We start from the raw sequence: 14103 nt of genomic DNA, 5'->3' as shown, positions 1-14103 counted from the left end.
CATCATGATAGACAGACCAACAGACCAATTGGCACACATAACATGACAGCCAATCACAGACAAGAGCAGACACAGTATAAGACAAGAAACACGACACCTCCTGGTCAGTCCATCTGGAGACAGGACAAGGCCAGGACCTCATTAACAAGACACTCACGATGTCACCACGTGCTGAGTACCAAGTCAGATGTGTAAATAACTAGTTGGAATAAAACTGCGTTGTACCAATCGCAACCGTGTTGGTTCGTCTGTACCTCAGAGCACCCAACACCACACTGAACATTCCATTTCTACCTCTTTCCCATGACCTATAAATAGGCCTGCCCTGGTCAACACGCCAGTTCCAACCAACCCCTGCCCCATAAACTAATCTCTTCCTTTTTGACTCCCCTTTTCCTGTCAATCTCTATCCGTGACTCTTCAGCCATCCTCTCGCTCTCTAACATTTCCAGTTTTCTGTCATGAACCATCTCCTTTGTATCAGAGTCATTCAATCTATTGGGAGAGAGAAGGCAGCTCCCGTTTCTAGTCTGGATGACTCTTTGTCAAAGAGATTGTGTGGGATTATCCAGTGTGATGCACAATCAATACTCTCGAGACAAAGAGGAGTCATATCTAATCGGCTTTAATCAGCTAGAACTGTACCCAGCAGCGGTGATACAGAAAGTGAAGGCTGCTGGAACAGCATCGGTTCTTATACCCCGCCTCTCAGGGTGGGGCTATGTATATTATCCAATGGTAGATGCCCTCGGTCTAGCCAATGGTCATTCACCTCTCAGGTACTGCAATACCTGGTATTACCACATTCACCCCCTGTTAAAAAGAACCCAGCGGGGTGATGGCCAGTGTTACTGTCGCCTTTTGCATGGTAGGACCAGGTATTGCAGGTACCATGATGTCGAGGGTAACAGAGAAAGTTTATTTTTTTTGTTTGTTTCATGGTGCAGCAATCAGACGATCGGGTGGCCTGGTCGTCCTTCTGGAGCGTCTGAGTTTCGGCGGCGATCCTGGTGAGGTCCCCGGCAGTTGTGACTCCGGGAACGTGGTGTCTTCCTCCCAGGAAATCTTGTCACCCCTAGGCGGCGCTGTTGGGGCGGAAAGTGGGCAGGGGGAGCGGCGCCTGTAGGGGGCGTCGGTGCCTGTTCGGCGCTGGGTAGGCGTTCCGGCGGCAATACTGACCCTCTGGTTAGGTGCTGCGGGGGGGGGGGGCAATGGCGCGGGCGCACGTGGGGCTCCGACGGGCGCCAGGTCCCGAAGGGAGACCGTGTCTTGGCGGCCGTTGGGGAAAGCTACGTAGGCGTACTGGGGGTTGGCATGCAGCAGGTGGACCCTCTCGACCAACGGGTCCGACTTGTGCGCCCTCACATGTTTCCGCAGCAGGACGGGTCCGGGTGTCGCTAGCCAGGTGGGGAGCGAGGTCCCGGAGGAGGACTTCCTGGGGAAAACAAGGAGACGTTCGTGAGGTATCTGGTTTGTGGTAGTACATAGCAGCGACCGAATGGAGTGAAGGGCCACTGAGAGGACTTCTTGCCAGCGGGAGACTGGGAGATTCCTGGACCGGAGGGCCAGCAGGACGGTCTTCCAGACCGTTCTGTTCTCCCTTTCTACCTGCCCGTTTATCCGGGGGTTGTAACTGGTCGTCCTGCTGGAGGCGATGCCTTTGCTAAGCAGAAATTGACGCAGTTCGTCGCTCATAAAGGAGGACCCCCTATCACTGTGGATGTATGTGGGGAAACCAAACAGTGTAAAAATACTTTGGAGGGCCTTGATGGCGGTGGTTGCGGTCATGTCGGGGCAGGGTTGGCGAATGGGAAACGGGAGTATTCGTCAATCACGTTCAGGAAATACGTGTTGCGGTCTGTGGAGGGGAGGGGGCCTTTGAAGTCCACGCTGAGGCGTTCAAAGGGACGGGAAGCCTTTATCAGATGCGCCCTCTCTGGTCGGTAGAAGTGCGGTTTGCACTCGGTGCAGATTTGGCAGTCCCTGGTGACTGTCCTGACCTCCTCGATGGAGTAAGGCAGGTTTCGGGTCTTAACGAAATGGAAGAACCGAGTGACCCCCGGGTGGCAGAGGTCCTTGTGGAGGGCTCGGAGGCGGTCTACTTGTGCAGTGGCACAAGTTCCGCGGGACAGGGCATCAGGAGGCTCGTTCAGCTTCCCGGGACGGGACAAGATCTCATAATTGTAGGTGGAGAGTTCTATCCTCCACCACAAGATCTTGTCGTTTTTTATCTTGCCCCGCTGCGCATTATCGAACATGAAGGCCACCGACCGTTGGTCCGTGAGGAGAGTGAATCTCCTGCCGGCCAGGTAATGCCTCCAGTGTCGCACAGCCTCTACTATGGCCTGGGCATCCTTTTCGACCGAGGAATGGCAAATTTCGGAAGCATGGAGAGTGCGTGAGAAGAAAGCCACGGGTCTGCCCGCTTGGTTGAGAGTGGCCGTCGGAGCTACATCGGATGCATCGCTCTCGACCTGGAAGGGGAGGGTCTCGTCGATGGCGCGCATCGTGGCTTTTGCGATATCCGCTTTGATGCGGCAGAAGGCCTGGCGGGCCTCCGTCGACAGGGGAAAGGTTGTGGATTGGATCAGGGGTCGAGCCTTGTCGGCGTAATTAGGGACCCATTGTGCATAGTAGCTAAAGAAGCCGAGGCAGCGCTTTAGGGCCTTGGGGCAGTGAGGGAGGGGGAACTCCATGAGGGGGCACATGCGTTCGGGATCGGGGTCTATGACTCCATTTCGTACTACGTAGCCTAGGATGGCTAGACGGTCGGTGCTAAACACGCACTTCTCCTTATTGTAGGTCAGATTAAGGAGGTGCGCGGTCTGGAGAAATTTACGGAGGTTGGTGTCGTGGTCCTGCTGGTCATGGCCGCAGATGGTGACGTTATCGAGATACGGGAACGTTGCGCGTAAGCCGTACCGGTCAACCATTCGGTCCATCTTACGCTGGAAGACCGAGATCCCATTCGTGACACCGAAGGGAACCCTTAAAAAGTGGTAGAGCCGCCCATCTGCTTCGAAGGCAGTGTACTGGCGGTCACTATTACGGAGGGGTAGCTGGTGGTAGACAGACTTGAGATCCACCGTGGAGAAGACCTTGGGCGAACTTCTCCGTTATCAGCGCAAAGTCCGCCGATCGGCGCTAAAAACGGCGCAAATCTGACTTGCGTCACGTCGGAAAAATCGTTGCAAAGTGTCCGGCCCGAAATGGGCTAGCAGCAACGTGACGGGATCCGCGTTTGTGCACGTGGTTCACGCCGTGCAGCGTCATACACACCGCACGGCGTGACGGCTCATAAGGACGCGCTGCTCCCCCCCACCCGACCGGAACACCCGACCGGAACGCCCGACTGGATGGCTGGCCGCCGCTCAGCCCCGAGGTTCCAGTCACGGGATGTGGACGCAGTGGAGCAGAGGAGAGAGGCCCTGTATCCCGGGCACGGCCGCAGAGTTGCCCCACGCCACAGCCGGCATCTGTGGAGGGAGGTGGCAGAGGCCGTCACCGCTGCGGCCCTGACACCACGGACAGGCACCCAGTGCCACAAGAAGGTGAACGGCCTCGTCAGAGCAGGCAGGGTGAGCCTCCCCCCCACCGCCCGATATCCATATCCCCCCTCCCCCATATCCCCCCCTTCCCCCATATCCCCCCTCCCCATATCCCCCCTCCCCCATATCCCCCCTCCCCATATCCCCCCTCCCCATATCCCCCATAACCCCCCTCCCCAATATCCCCCCTCCCCATATCCCCCTCCCCCATATCCCCCCTCCCCAATATCCCCCCTCCCCCATATCCCCCCTCCCCCGTATCCCCCCTCCCCTATATCCTCCTCCCCCATATCACCTGATCACTGCCTGCGTGTCTAACCATGCATGCTTCATTGTGTATCGCAGGAGCAAACGTCGAGGCACCCATCCCCGCAGATGCAGACCGCCCGCAGGATGCCCCTCGGAGGCCACGGGAGACGGAGAGACCCGGACCCTCCGGCATGCGACGCCCGCAGGATGCCCCTCGCACACCACGGGAGACGGAGAGACCCGGACCCTCCGGCATGCGACGCCCGCAGGATGCCCCTCGCACACCAAGGGAGACGGAGAGACCCGGACCCTCCGGCATGCGGCGCCCGCAGGATGCCCCTCGCACACCACGGGAGACGGAGAGAGCTGGACCCTCCGGCATGCGACGCCCGCAGGATGCCCCTCGCACACCACGGGAGACGGAGAGACCCGGACCCTCCGGCATGCGACGCCCGCAGGATGCCCCTCGCACACCACGGGAGACGGAGAGACCCGGACCCTCCGGCATGCGACGCCCGCAGGATGCTCCTTGGAGACCACGGGATTCGGAGAGACCTGGAGCAACAGGGAGACGATGCCCCTGTCACGAGCAGGTGCGACGACGCAGGCGTGTGCCACCCAGTGACGAGAGGGGCAGCCACAGGCCCCCGTCACAGCCGAGCCAGGACACCACTGCCCAGGACACCACTACCCAGGTCACCACTACCCAGGACACCCCTACCCGGGACACCCCTACCCGGGACAGCACTACCAAGGAAGACGAAATACCGGACAGTGACTCAGAGTGGATGGGCGGAGACGAACCCCCCACCCCAAAGTGCCATGGAGTCAGAGTGGGACGAAGAGCACGACACAACGCCACTGCTGTCACCTACACCCTCCACCATCGCAGAAACACTCACCTCGGTTGGGCACTTTATTGATGAGGCGTCTGGTACACTCACTGGTGCGCACAACACAGCCATCCCGGGACAGCAGGTGGAGGTAGGAGCAACAGAGGGGCCGGGCGGTCAGAGGGCAGCCCAGCCCAAGCGAACATCTGCCGCCCAGCTGGATCCCGGGTTCCTGCAGTTACCACACCCACACATAGATCCGATGCAACCACCGACCCGGAGACGAGCGAAGAGGGTGACGGCCGGCTTGCGGCGGCTGCAGTCGCAGGTGGAGGAGTCCACCCGCGTCCCTGAGCTGGGAGTGGTGCCGGTCATGCGTGCCACCCAGGCCGACACCGCATGGGTGGCGTCCGCGGTGGAGGCAATGGGTGCGACGGTGTCAGACATGGGGAACGGTTTGCGAGGCCTGGGGCTTTCCGTGCAGGCGGCGTCTGTGGCCCAGGACACGGCTGCCCTCTCACAGGAGGCCATGAGCCAGTGCCAGCGCCAGATGGCAGAGGCGCTCAACGCCATGGCCCAGTCTCTGCAGGCCATAGCCCAGTCTCTGCAGGCCATGGCCCAGTCTCAGCAGGCCATCGCTGAGGGCATCGGCGCCAGTGGCCATGTGCGAGCCGGCGTCGCATAGTCACAGACAGGGTTTGCCAACCCCCTGGGCTCCATGGCTGCAAACCTGCAGACACCTGTCGATACCAGCACGGGCCTCCAGGACTGGCAGCGCCAGATGTCGGGGGGGCGTCGGATGGCCAGTCCGTTCGCATCCCCCACCCATGTAGAGGCCTGGGGGCCATCGGGCACCCCGAGGGAGGAGGAGGTGCTGTGGTCCGTCCCACCTCCCCCTGTAGGGGAGGTCCCAGAACACCGCGACACCTCGGACTCCCCCCCTTCCGTCCCAGGTGCATCGGGTGGGCAACGGGCAGGGCAGGCTGGCAGCTCGCCATCCCAGTCGCCCAGGCCGCAGCCTGGCCCATCTAGGCCAGGACGCCCCAGGAAACGGCCGCCAAAGGGATCCAGTGTCAGAGGGCAGGAATCACAGGAGTCCACCTCCAGTTCTGCTGTACCGTCTGGGGAACCACGTAGATGTAGTCAAAGGCCAAACAATTAGACACTGAGTAAGTTGGCAAGGGTGCAGGGCACAGATGAGTTTTAGGGGCTAGGGCACGTGCATGAACTCCTTTGGTTATTAAAGTCAATGTTACACCTACAGAAGCTGCCTTTGTGCTCTGTCCAAAGCGTGCGAGGGTGTCATGTACGTTGAGCGCAAGTGTGTGTGTGAGGGGTGGTCTTACCTCAGCCCCAGGTGAGTCTGCCCCCTTCCCCCTGGGCCGCCATCAACATCCCCCCGGGCAGAGGGCGGGACCGTGCGCTGCAGTGTCACAGCCGCATGCAGGGATGGTCCGGGTGGATGGTGGTACTGTGGCCATGGGTCAGCCATAGTCCAACGATGTGGAGCCAGGAGCTCATCGCAGGGCGGGTTGTCATCATCCTCCATGGCCTGCAATAGACACGCGTCCACCCGCAACTGTGTGAGCCCGGCCATTGTGCCGCAGGTGGATCGGCAATGGGGGGGTTGGTGTGCATGCGGGTGGGGTGGGTGGGGTTGAGGAGGGGGGTGAGGGTGCTGGGTGGGTGGATGGGTGGGGGGTGTGGGTGGTCGGCTGTTGCCATGGTGTGCGGTCTGTGGCCACACTACCCGATTCCCACGCCCATCTCGTCAGTGAAGCGGGCGGCTATCAGTCTGTCCCGTGCCCGCTGGGCCAGCCGGTAATGGTGGACAGCCACCCGCCTGTGTCTACCCCGTCTGCCCTGACCATTACCCCCATCCCCCTCATCTGGGGAGGACTGCGCCTCTTCCTGCTGCTCCTCCACTCCGCCCTCCTCTGCCTGCGGCACATCGCCCCTCTGCTGGGCTATGTTGTGCAGGACGCAGCACACCACAATGATGCGGCCGACCCTATCTGACCGATACTGGAGGGCGCCCCCAGAGAGGTCCAGGCACCTGAAACGCATCTTCAGCACGCCAAAGCACCTCTCTATCACTCCCCTTGTCGCTACATGGGCCTCATTGTAGCGGTTCTCCGCCTCATTGTGTGGCCTCCGTATAGGCGTCATCAGCCACGATCGCAATGGGGAGCCCCTGTCGCCCAGCAACCAGCCCCTCAGCCGGGGATGGCGTCCCTCGTACATGCCGGGGATGGATGACCGCAACAACACGTATGAGTCGTGTACACTGCCTGGGTAACGGGCGCAGACGTGCAGGATCATCATGCGGTGGTCGCAGACCACCTGTATGTTCATCGAATAGGTCCCCTTCCTATTGGTGAACACGGCCCTGTTATCTGCAGGTGGCCGCACGGCGACGTGCATCCCATCGATCGCGCCCTGGACCATGGGGAACCCGGCCACGGCAGAGAAGCCCACGGCCCGGGCATCTTGGCTGGCCCGGTCCACAGGGAAGCGGATGTTGCGGTGCGCCATGGCATATAGGGCATCCGTCACTGCCCGGATGCACCGATGCACCGATGTCTGCGATATGCCGGACAGATCCCCACTCGGTGCCTGGAATGACCCCGTTGCATAAAAGTTCAGGGCCACCGTAACCTTGATGGACACGGGGAGAGGACGTCCCCCGCCAGGGCCACGCGGTGACAGGTGTGCCAGCAGGTGGCAGATGTGTGCCACGGTTTCCCGCCTCATCCGGAGTCTCCTCCTGCATTCCCGGTCCGTGAGGTCCTGGTATGACTGCCGGGGCCGGTACACACGGGGCGCTCTCCGGTGCCTCCGTTGCCGTGGGGCCACGACGTCCTCCTCCCCCTCCTCGTCCTGTCGGTCAGGTGTCCCTCCAGCCTGGGCGGCTGCCGCCTGCCCATCTGCGGCAGCCTGCGCCGCCTCTCTGGCACGCTCCTCCTCCTCCTCCTGGGCAACATGGACATTAGCGGCTGCCGCCACGGCGGCCAACATCGCTGGATGATCGGAAAACATGACGGTCTGGTGGGGGGGGGGGGGGGGTGGGAACGACGACATGTCATCATTGCCCATATCCCCTCCTTCCCCCCAGCCAGGTGGCATGGACCGCATGGGTCCAACTGTTGGAGGCTGGCACCTGGCCAGGTGGACCAACTCACTTGCCCTCGCATCCCCCTCCCCGGCACGGACCCCCACATCCCCCTCCCCGGCACGGACCGCCCCATCCTCCTCCCCGGCACGGACCCCCCCACCCCCCTCCCTGGCATTGTCCCCCCCACCCCCCTCCCCGGCACGGACCCCCCCATCCCCCTCCCCAGCACGGACCTCCCATCCTCCTCCCCGGCACGGACCGCCCCATCCCTCTCCCCGGCACGGACCTCCCATCCTCCTCCCAGGCACGGACCCCCCTCCCCATCCTCCTCCCAGGCACGGACCCCCCTCCCCATCCGCCTCCCCGGCACGGACCTCCCATCCTCCTCCCCGGCACGGACCCCCCTCCCCAGCCCCCTCCCCGGCACGGACAACCTCATCCTCCTCCCGGGCACGGACCCCCCTCCCCATCCTCCTCCCCGGCACGGACCCCCCTCCCCGTTCTCCTCCCCGGCACGGACCTCCCATCCTCCTCCCCGGCACGGAGCCCCCCATCCCACTCCCCGGCACGGGCCTTCCATCCTCCTCCCCGGCATGGACCCCCCATCCCCCTCCCCAGCACGGACCTCCCATTCTCCTCCCCGGCACGGACCTCCCATCCTCCTCCCCGGCACGGACCGCCCCATCCCTCTCCCCGGCACGGACCTCCCATTCTCCTCCCTGGCACGGACCCCCCTCCCCATCCTCCTCCCAGGCACGGACCCCCCTCCCCATCCTCCTCCCCGGCACGGAACCCCCTCCCCGTTCTCCTCCCTGGCACGGACCTCCCATCCCCCTCCCCAGCACGGACCTCCCATCCTCCTCCCCGGCACGGACCGCCCCATCCCTCTCCCCGGCACGGACCTCCCATCCTCCTCCCAGGCACGGACCCCCCTCCCCATCCTCCTCCCAGGCACGGACCCCCCTCCCCATCCTCCTCCCCGGCACGGACGCCCCTCCCCATCCTCCTCCCCGGCACGGACCTCCCATCCTCCTCCCCGGCACGGACCCCCCTCCCCATCCCCCTCCCCGGCACGGACAACCTCATCCTCCTCCCCGGCACGGACCCCCCTCCCCGTCCTCCTCCCCGGCACGGACCTCCCATCCTCCTCCCCGGCATGGACCCCCCATCCATCTCCCCAGCACGGACCTCCCATTCTCCTCCCCGGCACGGACCTCCCATCCTCCTCCCCGGCACGGACCCCCCTCCCCATCCTCCTCCCCGGCACGGACCTCCCATCCTCCTCCCCGGCACGGAACCCCCTCCCCATCCTCCTCCCTGGCACGGACCTCCCATCCTCCTCCCCGGCACGGACCTCCCATCCTCCTCCCCGGCACGGACCTCCCTCCCCATCCTCCTCCCCGGCACGGACCTCCCATCCTCCTCCCCGGCACGGACCCCCCTCCCCATCCTCCTCCCCGGCACGGACCTCCCATCCTCCTCCCCGGCACGGACCCCCCTCCCCATCCTCCTCCCTGGCACGGACCTCCCATCCCCCTCCCCAGCACGGACCTCCCATCCTCCTCCCCGGCACGGACCGCCCCATCCCTCTCCCCGGCACGGACCTCCCATCCTCCTCCCAGGCACGGACCCCCCTCCCCATCCTCCTCCCAGGCACGGACCCCCCTCCCCATCCTCCTCCCAGGCACGGACCCCCCTCCCCATCCTCCTCCCCGGCACGGACCTCCCATCCTCCTCCCCGGCACGGACCCCCCTCCCCATCCCCCTCCCCGGCACGGACAACCTCATCCTCCTCCCGGGCACGGACCCCCCTCCCCATCCTCCTCCCCGGCACGGAGCCCCCTCCCCATCCTCCTCCCCGGCACGGACCCCCCTCCCCGTCCTCCTCCCCGGCATGGACCCCCCAGCCCCCTCCCGAGCACGGACCTCCCATTCTCCTCCCCGGCACGGACCTCCCATCCTCCTCCCCGGCACGGACCCCCCTCCCCATCCTCCTCCCCGGCACGGAACCCCCTCCCCATCCTCCTCCCCGGCACGGACCTCCCATCCTCCTCCCGGCACGGACCACCCTCCCCATCCTCTTCCCCGGCACGGACCTCCCATCCTCCTCCACGGCACGGACCCCCCATCCTCCTCCCCGGCACGGACCCCCCCCCCATCCACCTCCCCGGCACGGACCCCCCCCCGCCATCCACCTCCCCGGCACGGACCTCCCATCCTCCTCCACGGCACGGACCCCCAATCCTCCTCCCCGGCACGGATCCCCCTTCCATCCTCCTCCCCGGCACGGACCTCCCATCTTCCTCCCCGGCACGGACCCCCCTCCTCATCCTCCTCCCCGGCACGGACCCCCCCCTCATCCTCCTCCCCGGCACGGACCTCCCATCCTCCTCCACGGCACGGACCCCCCATCCTCCTCCCCGGCACGCATCCCCCTCCCCATCCTCCTCCCCGGCACGGACCGCCCCATCCCCCTCCCCGGCACGGACCCCCCCCATCCCCCTCTCCGGCACGGACCTCCCATTCTCCTCCCCGGCACGGACAACCTCATCCTCCTCCCGGGCACGGACCCCCCTCCCCATCCTCCTCCCCGGCACGGACCCCCCTCCCCGTCCTCCTCCCCGGCACGGACCTCCCATCCTCCTCCCCGGCACGGAGCCCCCCATCCCACTCCCCGGCACGGGCCTTCCATCCTCCTCCCCGGCATGGACCCCCCATCCCCCTCCCCAGCACGGAACCCCCTCCCCATCCTCCTCCCTGGCACGGACCTCCCATCCTCCTCCCCGGCACGGACCTCCCATCCTCCTCCCCGGCAAGGACCCCCCTCCCCATCCCCCTCCCCAGCACGGACCTCCCATCCTCCTCCCCGGCACGGACCGCCCCATCCCTCTCCCCGGTACGGACCTCCCATCCTCCTCCCAGGCACGGACCCCATTCCCCATCCTCCTCCCAGGCACGGACCCCCCTCCCCATCCTCCTCCCCGGCACGGACCGCCCGATCCCTCTCCCCGGCACGGACCTCCCATCCTCCTCCCCGGCACGGACCCCCCTCCCCATCCCCCTCCCCGGCACGGACAACCTCATCCTCCTCCCGGGCACGGACCCCCCTCCCCATCCTCCTCCCCGGCACGGACCCCCCTCCCCGTCCTCCTCCCCGGCACGGACCTCCCATTCTCCTCCCCGGCACGGACCTCCCATTCTCCTCCCCGGCACGGACCTCCCATCCTCCTCCCCGGCACGGACCCTCCTCCCCATCCTCCTCCCCGGCACGGAACCCCCTCCCCATCCTCCTCCCTGGCACGGACCTTCCATCCTCCTCCCCGGCACGGACCTCCCATCCTCCTCCCGGCACGGACCACCCTCCCCATCCTCATCCCCGGCACGGACCTCCCATCCTCCTCCACGGCACGGACCCCCCATCCTCCTCCCCGGCACGGACCCCCCCCCCCCATCCACCTCCCCGGCACGGACCCCCCCCCCATCCACCTCCCCGGCACGGACCTCCCATCCTCCTCCACGGCACGGACCACCCCATCCCCCTCCCCAGCACGGACCCCCCCCCCATCCACCTCCCCGGCACGGACCTCCCATCCTCCTCCACGGCACGGACCCCCAATCCTCCTCCCCGGCACGGATCCCCCTTCCATCCTCCTCCCCGGCACGGACCTCCCATCTTCCTCCCCGGCACGGACCCCCCCCCCCCATCCTCCTCCCCGGCACGGACCCCCCTCCCCATCCTCCTCCCCGGCACGGACCGCCCCATCCCCCTCCCCGGCACGGACCCCCCCATCCTCCTCCCCGGCACGGACCCCCCCATCCCCCTCTCCGGCACGGACCTCCCATCCTCCTCCCCGGCACGGACCCCCCCATCCCCCTCCCCGGCACGGACCCCCCTCCCCATCCTCCTCCCCGGCACGGACCACCCTCCCCATCCTCCTCCCGGGCACGGACCTCCCATCCTCCTCCACGGCACGGACCCCCCATCCTCCTCCCCGGCACGGACCCCCCTCCCCATCCTCCTCCCCGGCACGGATCCCCCTCCCCATCCTCCTCCCCGGCATGGACCTCCCATCTTCCTCCCCGGCACGCACCCCCCCCCCATCCTCCTCCCCGGCACAGGCCCCCCTCCCCATCCTCCTCCCCGGCACGGACCCCCCTCCCCATCCTCCTCCCCGGCACGGACCCCCCCCCCATCCTCCTCCCCGGCACGGACCTCCCATCCTCCTCCACGGCACGGACCCCCCTCCCCATCCTCCTCCCCGGCACGGACCGCCCCATCCCCCTCCCCGGCACGGACCCCCCTCCCCATCCTCCTCCCCGGCACGGGCCCCCCCCCCATCCTCCTCCCCGGCACGGACCTCCCATCCTCCTCCACGGCACGGACCCCCCTCCCCATCCCCCTCCCCGGCACGGACCCCCCCATCCTCCTCCCCGGCACGGACCCCCCCATCTTCCTACCCGGCACGGACCCCCCATACTCCTCCCCGGCACGGACCCCCCATCCCCCTCCCCGGCACGGACCCACCCATCCTCCTCCCCGGCACGGACCCCCCCATCCTCCTACCCGGCACGGACCCCCCATACTCCTCCCCGGCACGGACCCCCCATCCTCCTCCCCGGCACGGACCCCCCCATCACCCTCCCCGGCACGGACCTACCATTCTCCTCCCCGGCACGGATCCCCCTCCCCATCCTCCTCCCCGGCACGGACCCCCCTCCCCGTCCTCCTCCCCGGCACGGACCACCCCATCCCCCTCCCCGGCACGGACCCCCCATCCTCCTCCCCGGCACGGACCTCCCATCCTCCTCCCCGGCACGGACCCCCCCATCCCCCTCCCCGGCACGGACCCCCCTCCCCATCCTCCTCCCCGGCACGGACCCCCCTCCCCATCCTCCTCCCGGGCACGGACCTCCCATCCTCCTCCACGGCACGGACCCCCCATCCTCCTCCCCGGCACGGACCCCCCTCCCCATCCTCCTCCCCGGCACGGATCCCCCTCCCCATCCTCCTCCCCGGCATGGACCTCCCATCTTCCTCCCCGGCACGCACCCCCCCCCCCCCCCCATCCTCCTCCCCGGCACGGACCCCCCTCCCCATCCTCCTCCCCGGCACGGACCCCCCTCCCCATCCTCCTCCCCGGCACGGACCCCCCTCCCCATCCTCCTCCCCGGCACGGACCTCCCATCCTCCTCCACGGCACGGACCCCCCTCCCCATCTTCCTCCCCGGCACGGACCGCCCCATCCCCCTCCCCGGCACGGACCCCCCTCCCCATCCTCCTCCCCGGCACGGGCCCCCCCCCCATCCTCCTCCCCGGCACGGACCTCCCATCCTCCTCCACGGCACGGACCCCCCTCCCCATCCCCCTCCCCGGCACGGACCCCCCCATCCTCCTCCCCGGCACGGGCCTCCCATCCTCCTCCCCGGCACGGACCCCCCCCATACTCCTCCCCGGCACGGAACTCCCATCGTCCTCCCCGGCACGGACCGCCCCATCCCTCTCCCCGGCACGGACCTCCCATCCTCCTCCCAGGCACGGACCCCATTGCCCATCCTCCTACCCGGCACGGAGCCCCCATACTCCTCCCCGGCACGGACCCCCCATCCTCCTCCCCGGCACGGACCCCCCCATCCCCCTCCCCGGCACGGGCCTCCCATCCTCCTCCCCGGCACGGACCCCCCCCATACTCCTCCCCGGCACGGACCTCCCATCCTCCTCCCCGGCACGGACCCCCCCATCACCCTCCCCGGCACGGACCTACCATTCTCCTCCCCGGCACGGATCCCCCTCCCCATCCTCCTCCCCGGCACGGACCCCCCTCCCCGTCCTCCTCCCCGGCACGGACCACCCCATCACCCTCCCCGGCACGGACCCCCCATCCTCCTGCCCGGCACGGACCTCCCATCCTCCTCCACGGCACGGACCCCCCATCCTCCTCCCCGGCACGGACCCCCCTCCCCATCCTCCTCCCCGGCACGGACCCCCCATCCTCCTCCCCGGCACGGACCCCCCTCCCCATCCTCCTCCCCGGCACGGACCTCCAATCCTCCTCCCCGGCACGGACCCACCCCCCCCACATCCTCCTCCCCGGCACGGACCCCCCCCCCATCCTCCTCCCCGGCACGGACCCCCCCCCCCCATCCTCCTCCCCGGCACGGACCTCCCATCCTCCTCCACGGCACGGAACCCCCATCCTCCTACCCGAAATGGACCTCCCATCCTCCTCCCCGGCACGGACCCCCCCCCATCCTCCTCCCCGGCACGGACCCCCCTCCCCATCCTCCTCCCCGGCACGGACCCCCCCCATCCCCCTCCCCGGCACGGACCCCCCCCATCCAGCTCCCCGGCACGGACCCC

The sequence above is a fragment of the Scyliorhinus torazame genome, chromosome 1, assembly GCF_047496885.1.
Source record: "Scyliorhinus torazame isolate Kashiwa2021f chromosome 1, sScyTor2.1, whole genome shotgun sequence".
Classification (NCBI taxonomy): domain Eukaryota; kingdom Metazoa; phylum Chordata; class Chondrichthyes; order Carcharhiniformes; family Scyliorhinidae; genus Scyliorhinus; species Scyliorhinus torazame.
Note: the sequence above shows the minus strand (reverse complement) of the source record.